Raw genomic sequence first — 11,546 nt, forward strand, 5'->3', positions numbered from 1 at the left:
CGCGATTCGAGGCTGGGGTGGAGTAGGGGTGAGGCAGGGAGTGATTGTGGGGATCTCTTTGGCAGGGCTCAAGCCCAGCGCCATCTTGTCCCTCGCGAGTGCGGCTCTGAACTACATTTCCCAGAGGCCGCCGCGTTCTGCGGCCGGCGGCTCTGAGCAGAGCTGTACGCGAGCCGGGTGTTAGTCTCTGAACTGTTGGCAGACGCTGCGCACGGCAGATTGGAGGTGAAACGTCCAGAGCTCGGGGCGGGGTGGAGACTGAGTATTAAGTCTGTTCAGGCGGAACGGACGGGGTTGGGGAGGGGAGTGTCGGTTACGAAATTGTGTGTGGCTATGTGTCCCAGTGATGTGTGTGTTATTCTGACTGTGTGTAATACCGTGTGTGTGTAGCTTTCTGTGGATGAATCTCCGTGGTATGATTGTTAATATGTGACCGTGTGTAATACTGTGTGCTGGTGTGGGCTACCTGTGACTGTGTGTCCCTGTGGTGGGTGTGTGGATTGTTTCTGTGGGATCGTGTATTCCTCTTCTGTGCAGGCATAGGGAGCTTTGTTATTGTGCCTCTGTGACTGCGCCCTAGTGGGGATTGTGACTGTGTAGCACTGTGTGCGGAAGGAAGGGGGAGTCTGAGACTGAGGCTGTTAACTTTGTGTCTACTGGTGGGTGTGTGACTATGCAGCACTGGATGTGTGAATTTGGGGAGACTGTGTCAGGTACTGTGTCACATGTAGTCATGTATGAGATACAAGATGGCTCTGCCCCTGTAAAAATCCTGATTACTCTCTATGACGTTGAGGTTGAGATGGAAGACCGGGTCTCCTCTGATAGCCTTCTCCTGGTCAGGGAGGGACAAGTGAGCAAGGTGACCTTGTCATCTGGACCTCAAGAAAGGTTTGTTGTCTCCTTGCCCCATCTCTGTTACCGGGCTCAATGGGTCTGTCCCTTGTGGTGCATAGCCAGTGCACACACCAAGTACTTTTGAGTAAAGCAGAAGCATTTATTACTTGTGAGAAGTAAGGAGACAGAGAGCTAGCTCTCAAAGTACTGTCTCTCCAAAGCTGGACGGGGAAGTTTTAAACCTGGGGGGCATGCATAGTCCTGAAAGGGCAGGCATGGTAAAGAGATAGAGGTTACTCTAGGTTGCCAAAAACTGCAAGCAAGCAGGTGTTTTGGTTGTTTGTTTGCACTCTAACCTTTTTGAAACATCTGGCGTTTGGAACTTTCTGCAATTTAACAGTTTCTGCAAAACAAAGCACACTTTGGTGTGCTTTAACCCCATCCTTTCCCTACTGCTGCTTAGCTAACATATCCTTCTCCAAGAGAGATCTCCAAGGAGGAGAAAATAATGGTTGTGACATCTAAAAGTCGTACATAAGGTGGCTTGGTATTTTCTCTTTGTTTGTAAAATGCTTTATTTTTTCAGGAGGTGATTTTTTTTCTTTCTTGGCTAACTCCTAACAAAGACCCATGAAGTAAACCGGAACCTACTATTTCTCTTTGGAAATATCTTCCCTGCATTTGTAATTTTAAAAATTAATATGTATGCTGAGTATTCTGATTTTACATATGTACATATATATAACCATGTAGATACATATATGTACACACGTATATATACACACATGTGTATACATATATATTTTTTAAATACTTTCATTTAAATGATGTTGTAACTTCCCACATAATTGAAAGTTATTTGAGAATATTTTTAATATTAGACAGTGTTGTTTTTTCATGTGTGACTAACCCAATATCCATTCTCTCCTTTATTGCTATAAAAATCCGGATTTTTGTTTGAAGGGGCAGTGTGCTCAGCTTAACAAAAAACAAATAGGAAGGTAATTCCCTGGTGGTCCAGTGGTTAGGACTCCCACGCTTCCACTGCAGGAACTAAGGTCAGGGAACTAAGATCCTGCAAGCTGCACAGCATGGCCAAAAACAAACAAACAAAAAACATGTTTTAGTTTCCCTTATAGTTGTAAACAAAAGCTGTTAGATTGGATTTCTTAGTTCTTTAAAGGGGTGGGGATGCGGCAGGCTCAGTGGGTATGTATTCTTTTGGCCTTCCTCCTTTCTCCTTCCTGCCTGGAAAGTGGATATAGAGCTGCATATGGAGCAGCCATCTTATAACCATGTACTTACTAGGAAAGGAAGCATAAGAAAATTTACGGTATTATATTAAATGAAAATAGAGGATTTTAAATGGTATATATTGTATGAAAGTTTTTGGTAAACAAAACAAAATTTACCTATAGGTGCATGAAATGTATAGTAGCATTTTAATTCTTTTCATTGTAATGTGGACTGAAATAAAAACACACGTGAGAACTGTGAGTTTCAGTTTTATTGGGGGACTTACTGAGCACTATACCTTGGGAGACAACGTCTCAGATAACTCTGAGAAATTACTCTGAAGAGGTGAAGGGGTACACGCAGTTAAGGATACATCTCGGTAGAAGGTTACTTCTAGTCATGAGGAACAAATATCTCAAGTAATGATTTTAGTGCTTTTCTAAGTTTGGGAAGATGCAAGAATCCAAGTTCATTTAAAAATTCTCCAGAAATAATTCTAAATATCTAAAGGCCCATTTTTGCAGAGCACAGAGTGACTCATCCTGAATTCCTTTCAGGATGTAAGTCAGTGAGTATAGTGGCTAATGGCTTGATTCTTGTAGAACTGGATGGTGTACAACACTTTTTGTTTTACAGTTTCCCCCTTTTGGTCATAAGTTCAACCAAGGTTTGGGAGGCATTTTGTGACCAATTTGTCCCATGGTGCTAGGAAGGCTCATTCTTAGGTATGGCGAGGATTTCATTGATGGGCCACTCAGTGTGCTGTTACTGGACTAGGCATTGTTAATGGTAGTCATAAAAGTTTCTGTACCATCTGTCTTACTAATCTGTTATGGTCTAGGAAATGATTCCCTCTTGCTGCTTCTTCCCATATCTAGGGTTACACTACTACAATCATTTTGATCTTATATGTATATGTAAAACTATATTTAGTTAATTGTTTCAGGTTGCTTAGTCATCATTATCTTTATTGGAGGCTCAGTCACATTTGGTAATGCAAAAAACAATAATTTTATAAAATAGGCAGAGTATAAGTAATACAGCTAGTAGCATTGATAAGATCATAAGTAAGAATTTAAACCAAGAGCTTCCATTAGGTGTGGCCCAGTATATCCCCAGTCATCTGACCCAGTCTGTTCCTTACCAATCGCTATCTTTAAAGGTAATGATATATAAGCATTGTTCATAAGGCACTCAGCCCAATTTCCTAGTGTTATTAGGATGGTTACCTTTAGTATGATTTAATTGTTCCCAGCAAACAAATTGTTCCCTTAAACTTAAACAACCATAGCCTGGTATTAGCCATATAAATCCATCCCATGACTGAGGGAGGGTCCCTCCTAATAATCAGGAGTATATATTCTTTCACTGAAATTAGCTCATTTCTCTGAGCTTGAGTAACTTTAAAATTCATATTTATGTCCAGGGTCAGAGCAAGTATGATTGGTTGGCCAACTGAGGGGGTCCCATCTAGTAATATCAATAGTGGCCCGAAGAGAACTATAACTTCTTTCTTCTATAATAAATTTCCTAAGGACTATCCAATCATTGTTTTGGAGAGGAGAAATCCACCAAGGTAACCCAAAGGTACTGGACATAGGTAATTGACCGTAAGCCCAACAATTGGATTAAGTTTTAAACTCTGTGTAGAATTTTGCCTGTAATAGAAAACATTTGATTCATATGCAGAAGTCCAAGAGATCAAGAGAACACTATAAATAATCATACAAGTCAGGTCTAGCATCTTGGGATAGCTATTTCTGATGTTTTCTTCTTGTCCTGGTGTGTCATTTCCTCTCTGTTTGAGCATTGTTTTAAGGTGAGTTTGAGGTCAGCAGTCCTCTATATAGACCAGTACAGTGTAGGGGCCCATTTTAAGTAGGAAATATGATTCTAAGAGTGAATTTCTTCACTTTTGCTGCACATCAACTAGTTTAAGGGTCCTTTCATCTAGGTTGGAGACAGTCCTTTAAATCAGGGGTCCCCAACCCCTGGGCTGCAGACCTGTACTGGTCCGTGGCCTGTGAGGAACTGGGCCGCACAGCAGGAGGTAAGTGGCTGGCGGGTGAGTGAAGCTTCATCTGCTGCTCCCCATTGCTCCCCACTGCTCTCATTACTGCCTGAACTATCCCCCTCCCCCTTCCCACCCCATCCGTGGAAAAACTGTCTTCCACAAAACCCGTCCCTGGTGCCAAAAGTGTTAGGGACTGCTGCTTTAAATGATGCTTCTTCATATGTATATAATCTCCTGGTTGTAGGTCACAGGGCATCTGATCTTCATCTAAAGATAGACTACTGTGATAAGCTTCAGAAACAAACCTAGAATGTCTTTTAATAATTCAATTAAACTTTTGTAATAACATAACGTAGTAACAAGGAGTCATCCAGGAAGTGAGTCTTAGGTAGTAAACACAAACCCTCAGAAGCAATTAACAACACTAGAACTTAACATACATAAAGTAATATCACTAAACCATAATATTTCTAAAATCATGCTGATTTCTACCAAAGATAGTCAAATTAAGACTGTTTGCAAAATAAGTTTGGTTTCGATAAACTTAGCCTGATTATTCACATAAGTGTAATTCATCCTACAGGCTCTTTTAAATTGGCTGTGCTGGAACTTTTTATAAGGAATCTCAGATTGAACTTTTAAAAGGCCTCTTAAGGCCAGGAAAGCCCTGTCAAGGACTTGCTACCTGTGATGGGTATAGATTTGGATGAATTCCTCCCTTCTCAAGGTCCCCAAAATAACTCAAAATTCCTGTACCCGTCAGGAGGTGGCCTTCCTTATTTACCTGGTAAGGCTGCTGGGAACCTAGGAGTTTCCAATTTCTGGAGGGATCAGGTAGAAAAGATAAATGTTTCTACTCTGCTTACAAAAGTATAGTTTACCAAATTGCTGTCAGTTATAATTAGCTTAAGGGGGAGGGTTTCCTTATATCTGGAAAACAAAGATTAAAAGCCAGTAATATTTCAGACAAAAAAGTCATAAAAACTATCATTCAGCTCTATGTAGCTAATTCTTGTTGATCTTGCTCTTCTGTTAACAGTTTTATGAAGCCATCAGGGTTTCCATTAGAATTCTTTAATTTCTTACCCAGTTCAGTGGTATGTAAAAATTATCAGAAACCTGTACTGGTCAAAAGGTCCTTTCTATGAATCTTCTTGAAGATGAAGCATTTTTATAAAAGCATCAGAGTACAATAACTGCCTATAAATGACAAAAGACTTAAAAACGCATGGTCAAAGATCTGATTACAATGCAATTGGCAAAGAAACTTGGTTACTTATGTGACATAGAACAATTAAAGATAATAACTAGAATTATGACTGATAACATTATACTAGAACATACCAGACTTTTAGGAATTCCATGTAATTTCTAGAATAGCTATATTAATAACATTTATCCATACAGTATATCCTAAGAGGGTTTATCACCATTCATTTGATAATGCTTCCCATGTTCTTTAATATACCAAATAAGTCTAATTAGTTTAATATCTTTCTCTGATAAGGAGAGAAAACAAATCTCTTGAGATGTTCCAGGGGACCTCTGGAAAATGTCGAGTTTATTTCAGGTCAATAACACTTCATTTAGAAGTTGATTTTTGGAAAGTTTTTCAAAAACATCAAATAGGATTATAGGTGCTGTGAAACAATACTTTTTCACTTAACTAAAGCGAAAATAAAAGATTTCAAAGGCAAATACAGATAGTTACAACAGATTACTTAAAAGGTAAAGAAACTTTTATAATCTGTTATTAAAGCAGATCATTATTCCAGGAAAACTTTGTCCTCTTAACAGAGAGGGAAACAAATTTTAGTTTTGCACCACCTTACCTTTAGTATTAAAATTCACTTACTCAATTAAATTTATTCTAATCTTAGTCCTGATCACACATTAAACTCTTTGCCCAGGGTTTCTTTTCCATTACCTTCTATAATTTCCTTTTTATCTCCAGATTTTGTCCATTTCTCTTCTATCTGACCTCTCTTTCAGACAAAATTACTTTCTTTTCCCTTAACAAAATGTATTTCAATTGCTTATACCTTCTTTTTCCTTGCATACAAGGATGTTTCCTAATTAATTTTTTTTAATTTATTTTTGGCTGTTGGGTCTTCGTTGCTGCGTGTGGGCTTTCTCTAGTTGCGGCGAGTGGGGGCAACTCTTTGGTGCGGTGTGCGGGCTTCTCATTGCGGTGGCTTTTCTTGTTGCAGAGCACAGGCTCTAGGCGCATGGTCTTCAGTAGTTGCAGCACGTGGGCTCAGTAGTTGTGGCATGTGGGCTCTAGAGCGCAGGCTCAGTAGTTGTGGCTCATGGGCTTAGTTGCTCCATGGCATGTGGGATCTTCCCGGACCAGGGTTCGAACCCATGTCCCCTGCATTGGCAGGCAGATTCTTAACCACTGTGCCACCAGGGAAGCCCCAGAAGTTTTTAATTTTAATGACATCTGACTTATCAAGTTTTATTTTTCAGGGACCATACTTTTGGTGTTTCTAGGAAAAATCATTGCCAAACCCAAAGTCACCTAGATTTTCTCCCATGTTATCTTCTAGAAGTTTTTGTGTTTTTGTTTTTTTTAGTTTTACACTGTAAAGTTAGGCCCATGCTTTATTTTGAATTTGTTTTAAGTCGTAAAGCCTGGTCCAGATTCATTTTCTTAATGTGGCTATCAAGTTGTTCCAGCAGTATTTGTTGATTGTTACATTTCTCCGTTGATTTGTCTTCGCTGTCTTGTCAAAAATCAGTTGGCTCTATTAGTTTGGATCTATTTCTGAGCTCTCTATTCTATTCCATTTATCTACTTGTCTGTTCTTTTGCCAGTACACACTGTCTTGATTACTGTGTCTTTATAGTAAATCTTGAAGTTGATAGTGTTAGTCCTCCAACTTCTTCATCTTCAGTATTGTTTGACTATTCTGGGTCCTTTGTCTTTTCATATAATCTTTAGAATCAGTTTGTCAATATCTACAAAATAACTTGTAATTTTAATATAGCATTGACTCTATAGGTCAAGTTTGGAATACCTGTCATATTAACAATATTGGGTTATGAACGTAGAATTTTTTAATATTTATGAACATAGAATATTAATTTATTTAGTTCTTTGATTTCTTTCATCAGAGTTTTCTAGTTCTTCTCATATATCTCTTGTACATATTTTGTTAGATTCATTCCTCAGTACTTTTTTGGTTCTAATGTAAATAATTATGTTTTTAATTTCAAATTCCTGTTTTTCATTGCTGGTGTATAGGAAAGTACTTGACTTTTGTACATTAACCTTATGTTTTGCAACCTTGGCTATAATCACTTATTAGTCCCATGAGTTTTTTGAGCATCCTTCAGGATTTTTACACATTCAACCATGTCATCTGCAAATAGCTTTATTTCTTACTTCCCAATCTGTATACGGTTTCTTTTTCTTGTTGCATTAGATAGGACTTCCAGTACAATACTGAATATGAGTGGTGAGAGAAGATATCCTTCCCTTGTTCCTGCTCTTAGAGGGAAAGTCTTTAGTTCCTCACCATTAAATATGATGTTACCTGTTAGTTTTTGGTAGATGTTCTTATCAAATTGAAGAAGTTTCCTCTATTTCCAGTTTCCTGAGAGGGTTTTAATAATGAATGAGTATGGAATCTTTTCATATGCTTTTTCTGCATCTATTGATATGACCATATGATTTTTCTTCTTTAGCCTGTTGATATGATAGATTAATTGCTTGATTTTGAAATGTTGAGCCAGTCTTGCATGCATGGAAGAAATCCCACTTGACTGTGGTATGTAAATACTTTTCTACATTTGTTGGATTTGATTTTCTAATAATTTGTTGAGGATGTTTGCTTTTATATTCATGAGAGATATTGGTATGTAATTTTCCTTCCTTACAATGTCTTTATCTGATTTTGGTATTAGGGTAATGACAACCTCATAGAATGAGTTAGGACATCATTCTATTTTCTGGAATAGATCACAGATAATTAGTATTTCTACCTTAGACATTTGGTAGAATTCACCAGTGAAATCATCTGTGCCCGATGCTTTCTGTTTTGAAGGTTGTTATTCATTTCCTCTAACAAATATGGACATATTCAGATTATCCATTTTTGTGTGTGTGTTTTGGTAGATTTTGTCTTTTTTGGAATTTGTTTTGTAACTCATCTAATTTGCTGGGATACAGGTATTCATAGCATTTCCTTATTATACTTTATATTTCTGTGAGGTTGGTAGTTAAGCCCTCTTTTTCATTCTGGATTTTAGTACCTTCTCCCTTTTTATTTTCATGGTGGTTTTAGCCAAATATTTGTCATTTTGTTGATCTTTTACTTGATTTTTTAAAATTTTTTGACTGTGCTATGCGGCATGTGGGATCTTAGTTCCCCAACCAGGGGTCAAACCCACGCCCCCTGCACAGAGTCTAAACCACTGGATCACCAGGGAAGTCCCTTGTTGATCTTTTAAAGAAACAAATTTTGGTTTCATTTATATATTTTTTCTATTATCTCTTCCATTTATTTCTCATCTATTCCTTATTATTTCCTTCCTCTTCTTGTTTTAGGTTTTTCCCCCTAGCTTCTTAAGCTGCAAAGTTAGGTTACTGATTTGAGATTTTTTTTTCTTTTTTAAATTATAAGCATTTACAGCTATAAATTTACCTCTATGTGCTGACTTATATGCATCTCATTAGGTTCATTTTCATCTGAAAATATTTTTTTAATTTTCCTTATTTTTTGTTTGACCCTTAGGGTTAATTAGTAATGTGTTTAATTTCCAAATATCTGTGAATTTTTCAAATTTCTTGGATTTCTAATTTAATATCATGTGACTGAAGGATATACTTTGTATGACTTTAATCCTTTTAAATTTATTAAGATTTGTTTCATTTCTCAGTGTGTTTTATCCTGGAGAATGTTTTATATTTATATGCTTGAGAACAATGTGTATTTTGCTCTTATGGGGTGGAGTTTCTATTGATGCCTATTATCTAAGTGATTCATAGTTTGTTCAAGTCTTCTATTTTCTTGTTGACCATCTACCTAGTTGTTCTAGCTGATATTGAAACTGACTTTGAAGGCTCTACCTATTGTGAAATTGTCAATTTTTGCTTCATGTATTTTGGAGCTCTGTTTTTATGTGCATTCCATGTTTATTTGGTCATTTTTATATAGTAACTTTAAAATCCTTATAATTCCAACATCTTTGTCATCTTGGTTTGTTTTGGTTTGTTTTGGTCTTTTTTCATTCAAGTTGAATATTCCTTGTTCTTGCTAGGATGAGTAAGTTTTGACTGTACCCCAATGATTTGGGTTATAATCTTATGACACTCTGGTTCCTGTGTAAATCTTGTTACTTGTTGATAAGCAGGAATTTAGTCATGGCTCTGTTTACACACATAGTATTTGGAGCCCCCACTGGCTGGAAAGGGAAAGGACCTTTGTTACTGCTTCATTGGAGTGATAATTCACATATTGCCCCTGTAAATGCCTGTCAGCGCCTAGTCGCAACAGTAGTCAATGCCCCAGTTGTACTTACACCCTCCCAATGCATCTGCCAGCCAGGAAATGAGGTGTGCTTCATGGTTCTTGGGCTAGGTTGGCAGTCAATGCTCTAATCACATACATGATCTTTATAGATGCCCATTATTGATGGGCCAGGATGGCAGTCAGGTCTCTGCTCACACACACAGTGCCTGCATATGCCCATTGCTTGGGAGAAGAGGCATTACTGCTGGGCTGGGATCTTAGGCTGTGCACACACAAGGCCTCTGCAGATGCTTACTGGCAAGAAGGGAGGATGGTGCTGCTAGCTGTTTGCATAATAGTGTGAAAGATAGGCATTTTTAAAGTATTCAGCTAATGCAGAGTTGGCATTGTCAATAGGGTATTGTTCTGCAGGGCAGCAACCTTCTCAGCCCTTTGGATAGGAAAACAAGCATACCTTGGGTGTTTTATTTTTTTGTTATTGTTTGGTGTTTTGGTAGTTGTTTGCACCTGCTGGTATTTCTAATTTCAAGTCTCTGGTGCTCAGATAGGAATATATGGGGAGACAAAAACAACAAAACACCCAGTCTTCTGCCAGGGAACTCCCCACTGGGCTGGGCTGTTATTCGAATCCCAAGGTCAATAGAGTTGGCCTTCATTACTCCAACTTTCAGATTCTTCTTAAGTTTATTTCATGTATTTTTTCCATGGATTTTAAGTCTAATAAGTGGAGAGTAATAGGGCAAAATGTGTTTACTCCATCATGTCCAGAAGTATGGTTTCTTATCTTTGCTCTTTTGCACATACAGGATATTTCTCCCCCTCCCTGCTTCTAAGATTTTCTCTTTGGCATGGATTTTAATCAATTTTGTTATGATTCCCTTGGAGTAATACCCCCTGTCCCCCATGTTTCTTGTGATTGGGATAGGTTGAACTTCATGGACCTGTGGGTTTATAATTTTCATGAAATTTGGAAAGTTTTCAGCCATTATTTTAATTAATTAATTAATTGATTGATTGATTTTTGGCCGCATTGGGTCTTCGTTGCTGTGCGTGGGCTTTCTCTAGTTGTGGTGACTGGGGGCTGCTCTTCATTGTGGTGCACGGACTTCTCATTGCAGTGGCTTCTCGTTTCAGAGCATGGGCTCTAGGGTGCATGAGCTTCAGTAGTTATGGCATGCAGGCTCAGTAGTTGTGGCTCACAGGTTCCAAAGCACAGGCTCAGTAGTTCTGGTGCATGGGCTTAGTTGCTCCACAGCATGTGGGATCTTCCCAGACCAGGGCTTGAACCCGTCTCTCCTGCATTGGCAGGTGGATTCTTAACCACTGCACCACCAGGGAAGTCCCTCAGCCATTATTTCTTCAATTACTTTTTCATCCCCTGCCCATTCTTTTTCCTCTCTTCTAGGGATCTCAATTACACATAATTAGGCTAGTTGAAGTTGTCATACAGCTCTCTGATACTCTTATTTTCTCAGTCTGTTTTTCTGTTTCAATTTATATAGTTTTTATTGCTGTCTTCCAGTTTACTAATGCTTGCTTTTGCAATGTTTAATCTATTAATCCTAGCAACTGTATTTTTATGTCTCAGACATTGTTGTTTTTACCTCTAGATTTGTTTGGGTCTTTTAAATATTTTCCACATTGGTATTTAACATGATCAATCTCTCTTCCTTGTTGGATATATAGAATATAGTTATGACTTTTGTATTGTCAGTATCTATTATTAAATACAAAATCTATTTTTGTCATTTCTAGTTCTGATTGTGGTTCTATTGATTTTTTGCATTATAGTCATGTATGCCTGCGTATTTATACTTCTGGTAAAATTTATTTACTACAGACATTATAAAAGTTACCTTCAATGTGCTTGGTATTTTTGCATTTCTATAAATATACTCAAACTTTGTTCTGTAATATACTTATGTTACCTGGAAACAATTTGTTCAAGATTTGCTTTAAGCTCTGCTAGGTGGGACTAGGAA

This window comes from Lagenorhynchus albirostris, chromosome 19 (assembly GCF_949774975.1).
Source record: "Lagenorhynchus albirostris chromosome 19, mLagAlb1.1, whole genome shotgun sequence".
NCBI classification, from domain to species: Eukaryota; Metazoa; Chordata; class Mammalia; order Artiodactyla; family Delphinidae; genus Lagenorhynchus; species Lagenorhynchus albirostris.